Source organism: Lucilia cuprina, chromosome 3 (genome assembly GCF_022045245.1).
Source record: "Lucilia cuprina isolate Lc7/37 chromosome 3, ASM2204524v1, whole genome shotgun sequence".
NCBI lineage: Eukaryota > Metazoa > Arthropoda > Insecta > Diptera > Calliphoridae > Lucilia > Lucilia cuprina.
This window is the reverse complement of record NC_060951.1, coordinates 26,480,098-26,485,474: the sequence shown is the minus strand read 5'-3', so window position 1 is coordinate 26,485,474 and position 5,377 is coordinate 26,480,098. Positions and strand designations below refer to the sequence as shown.

Sequence of the window (5,377 nt, the reverse complement as noted above, 5' to 3'; positions counted from 1 at the left end):
AATCACACATTCGTTGTTGAATATTGAAGTGATGTTTTTGCATCTCTGTAGTTAAGCAATGGTCAGAGATTAGGTAGCTCGAGTACATTAGCAAAGTTTAAGGACCACAAAGTGGTGGTGGTGAGTCGTCTCAAAAGACTTACCAAGTGGTCTTAGTCAGGGTATATTTAGGGTTTACTCTGCTGTCCATACCAGATCACAGTGTATCCACTGATTACGTCTGTAGGTGCTATTGCCGAATCACACATTCGTTGTTGAATATTGAAGTGATGTTTTTGCATCTCTGTAGTTAAGCAATGGTCAGAGATTAGGTAGCTCGAGTACATTAGCAAAGTTTAAGGACCACAAAGTGGTGGTGGTGAGTCGTCTCAAAAGCTTACCAAGTGGTCTTATAAGGTCAACACGACAGGTGTTCAGGTAAAGCATATTCACTTATGTATCTGTTATTTTTTTCGGCAACAGCACCGAACTTATCCCGAATAGGTATAACCCGTAATTTTGTGTTTAAACCACAGCCATCCTGAAGGGACCACTGCAATAACCGGAACAAGACAAAAAATAACAAGTTAGAGTGCTATATTCGGCTGTGCCGAATCTTAAATACCCTCCACCAGCTACTTCTATGTTATTACTTTTCTAATTGATCAAATATTTGTAGAAATAAGTTTTCTCATGTCTTTAATAGAAAAAATCCCAAAAGTTAAATCTATTACAATTCCAAGATTCATTGAACATTATAAAATTAGTAATTTGCATGTTTGTATGTGTGTGGAAGATTTATAGATTTTCAAAATACAAATACATATATAATTTTGTTCTACACAAAATTTTGTTCAACACAAATTGATAATGCTCTTTAAATACGGTTTAAGCGCTTTTAGGGGCTGGACCTAGTACAAGAGAAATAGAAGTATACAAAACTATTATTTTTGCCAAATTATGTATCAATAGCTTAATTTGGTAATAAGTAATGTGCGTTTAGAGGTTTTCGTAAAAGGACTTTGTATGGGAGCTATGACCAATTATGTACATAAAGACAATATTTCAGAATTCTACTTGGTAATAAATATTGTGAATCTAAGTGATTTTCTGGACCTAGTATGAGAGCTATGACGAAATATGGACCGGTCATAAAATAATTTTATAGTGAATTTATGTACATAAGAGCAATGTTTTGCTAAATGTATGGATATAAACATTTGGTTATGAGTTATGTGCGTTTTTTCTGATTTTCGGAAGGGAACCTTGTATGTGTGTTTTTCTAAAAGGGACCTTTTATGGGAGCTATGATCAATTGTGGACCGTCCGGAAAAACTTTTCACAATGTTATTTCTCTGTATATAAGAATACTTTTACCAAATTTTATATCAAAACTTAACTTAGTAATGAGTTATGCGCGTTAAAAAGATTTTCGGGAGGGGACCTTGTATGGGAGCTATGACCAAATTTGAAACCGATCGGAAAAATCTTTCTTTGTAATATTTCTGTATATAAGAGCAATACTTGTACCAAACTTTATATCGATATCTCCTTTAAAACGGTTAAAGCGCTTTTCGGACATTACTTATTACCAATAGCTTTGGTAATAAGTAATATCCGTTTAAGGGATTTTCGTAAAAGAACTTTATATGGGAGCTATGGCCAATTAGGTACATAAAGACAACATTTCAGAATTCTACTTGGTAATAAATATTGTAAATCTAAGTGATTATCTGGACCTAGTATGAGAGCTATGACCAAATATAAACCAGTCGTAAAACAATTTTATAGTGAATTTATGTATATAAGAGCAATATTTTTGCTAAATGTATGGATATTAATATTTGGTTTTGAGTTATGTGCGTTTTTTCTGATTTTTGGAAGTGAACCTTGTATATGTGTTTTTCTAAAAGGGACCTTTTATGGGAGCTATGATCAATTGTGCACCGACTGGAAAAAACATTTCACAATATTATTTTTCTTGTGCCAAACTTTATATGGATATATTAATTTAGTAATGAGTTATGTGCGTTTTAGTTATTTTCGGGAGGGGACCTTGTATGGGAGCTATGACCAGTTATAGACCGTTGGAAAAAAATTTCCTAGTAACATTTTTGTGTATATGATCAATACTTGCACCAAAATTTATATGGATATCTTAATTATGTAATGAGTTATACGTGTTTAGGTGTTTTTCGGGAGGGGAACTTGTTTGGGAGCTATGACCAATTATGGACCGATCGGAAAAAGATTTCGTGGTAATATTTCTTTATGTCAGAATAATGCTTGTACCATATTTTATATCAATATCTTTATTTACTAATGAATTATTCACGTTTAAAAGATTTTCGGTAGGAGACCTTGTATGTGAGCTATGACCAATTATGGACCAATCCAAAAAATTTTCCTCTGAATAAATTCTATTGTCATAGAATTTTAATTTCTAAAATTTTGTGAAAATATCGGCATTACGACGGAAGTTAATAACAAAAAACCAAATTTCCGGGAATATGTACTTTTGTATGGGAGGTATATGAAATTGTGGACCTATTCTGACGATTTTACGCAGAGATTAAGGATTATAGGAAACGAATGTTTCCGATTTTTATGGAATTATCTTGCATAGTTTTCAAGAAAATTACATCAGAATGTGTAAAAAATGCTTATTTTCTTCGAGGTTGTTTCAAATTTTGATTCATAGCTTTTCCCGATGTGAACCAATTTTGCCCATTTTCAATACCAAACTGCTTAGGATAACAATAAATATTTTTGGTGAATTTGGTTGATATCCTTTAACGTGAGCGTGTTTTAGGCAGACAGAGGGACATAGCTAAGTCGACTCAGAATTTCATAAGGACTCAGAATATATATACTTTGTTGGGTCTCAGATGAATATTTCTTGGTGTTACACACGGAATGACAAAGTTATATATACCCTCTATTACCACTGATGGTGGTGAAGGGTATAAAAATTAACGCATTAAAGTTAAAAAAATGCTTTTTTGCAAATGTTTTACAACTGCTTAAAAAACTGTTGACATTAGCAAAGGATAATTGCTGAAATATAGTAAATTAAATTTCAAGCGTACACCCAAAAAATTTGTACATTTACTGATTGTAGTTTGTTTAGAAAGCTTTCATTTAAGTTAAAATTAATGAAAAATTAGTAGTTATATAAACAATTATACTTTTTAACATTTTATACATGTTGTTTAAAAAATAACCGTCAAAAAAATTGTTTTTCCAGTATAGTTAAAAGTTACCGTAAATTGTGTTGTATATAGATATGTTTCTGTTTTGAAAAATTAAATGTTTCTAATGCCAAAATAAAATATTTTTTCTAAATGAAATTATTTTATTTGACAAATTAAATTTTCTTCAAAAACTTTTTAAAAGAAAACTTGCACATGTATAGCATGCGCATATTCTGCATGGGATTAAACGGTAAGTTTTTGCTTAGCAAATTATCATGAATAGTTTTGTCAAACAAATTGTAATTATCTTTATTTTACTCTAGATACATACATATAGATTTCTGATCATCATTGATTTGGAATCAAGACTGAGCTTTGAAATAAAAGGTAAGCGTTTTTAATTATCTTAATCCCAATTCTGCAATTACTTTATTTATGTATGAATGTATGTGCAGGTGGCGTGTCATAATATCCAATGTTATAATGTCCATAGACGTTATGACGCACTAAATTGAGTCGTAATGTCCATGGACGTTATGACAATTTCAAAAGTGTTACAATGTCCATGAGCAATGGGACATAAAGTCCATGGATTTCAAAGAGTCCATTTATCAAAAAAGGCTTAATTAAGCGAAGCCGGTGTTCGAAATACCCCAGAGTTTGAAACCCCTGCGCCCAGCCGAAGGCCTGCTATCCAGAACACTTTTTAATAGGAGTCCAAAATGTAACAATTACCAAATTTAGGAGCAATTCTTTTCGGGGTAAGAGCGTCCCTATCTTAAATTTTCCAATACATTTCTGATTTCAAAGAGTCACAATGTCCATGGACATTATGACATTTTAAAAAAGTGACATAATGTCCATGGACGTTATGTCATTTTTTGGTGTGTCATAATGTCCATGGACATTATGACATTGGACATTATGACATGCCACCGTATGTGCATCGTGCCCCTTAAGTACATGAATCCTTTTGGTTATTCCAAAACTACGGTGGCGTGTCATAATGTCCAATTTCATAATGTCCATTAATGTTATGACATCCAAAACTACTCCCCTGTAAATATGTTTAGAGTATATGATCCGTTTAGTAGCCCTATATAATGAGACATGGACCATGTTAATTTGTTTGAAAACAATATGGTCCATTTCCTGCATTACATAGTACCATGTACTCCCATAATATTAGCAAGTTAGTAGTTTTTTAATTAGCCTGACGTAAAGAATTGGCTTGAGTAGTCCTCAGTAGAACTACATGAACTTATTCTATTACAACTTAACTTAATCTATAATATATATTTAGTAATACACTTCTTCTTAATAATAAAGGTACAACATAGTGAAAGTCCTGCAATACCGTAAAGAGTACGAAAAAGACATCCATCTCAATATTTATCCGTAAGATTCCGTCTACGTATGAAGAAAACATTCATTCCGGTATTTAAGATTCCGTCTAGGCATGAGGTTCGACATCAAATAAGGGATCGTGTAATATATTTAAGTATAAATAAAATAATATTTTGCAAAAATTGTAATAAAAGAATATAAAATAAATTCAAACCTAAAATTAATATCTGACTTTACATTGAATGAAAAAACAATAGATTTTAATGATTTGGTAGGTAAAATTTTGTCATTAAAATTAACTGAAAAAATCAGTAGTTTTTAGTAATTTTGCAGGTAAAAATTAGTTAGTAAAAATAACTGAAAAAAACATTTATTTCACACATTTTGTAGTTTGTTTTTTGTTAGTTAAAATAAAGAAAAAAAAAACATTTGTTTCTACATAATTTGTCAGTTATAAAAACAACATTCAAAAATAATTGAAAAACTCCTTTGATTAAAGTGAAAAGTTTGTAGTCCGTTTTTTAAATGAAATTTCATTTGTTTTAAATTATTTTTCAGTTGTATTTACCTACATAATATTTTGAGTGTAATTGCATGTGATGATAGGTTTCAATGTCTTTTTGTAGATAAAAGAGAGTGGAAATGAAAAATCAACATTTAAAATTAAATGTTTTTTCGGTGAAATTAAAGTGTAAAATTGAATTTTAAAAGTATAAATTTGTGCATATATAATATGCATGTGTATTCGAAAATTAAAGATATTAAAACTTAATTAATAAATTAGCATAATAATGGTTGATGGACAAATATATAAAATAAAATTTACATTTGTTTATATGTATAATACACGTATATGT

At 30.6% G+C, this 5,377-nt stretch overlaps 1 long non-coding RNA gene across 1 annotated transcript; it reads left to right on the top strand.

Annotated features, from left to right (window-relative positions):
* The first annotated feature begins 3,290 nt into the window (after positions 1-3,290).
* LOC124418685 lies at positions 3,291-4,728 on the top strand. The gene is made up of 4 exons (XR_006940142.1): positions 3,291-3,423; positions 3,497-3,560; positions 3,629-3,934; positions 4,503-4,728. It is a non-coding gene; the product is annotated as an uncharacterized LOC124418685 (long non-coding RNA).
* The last annotated feature ends 649 nt before the right edge of the window (positions 4,729-5,377 follow it).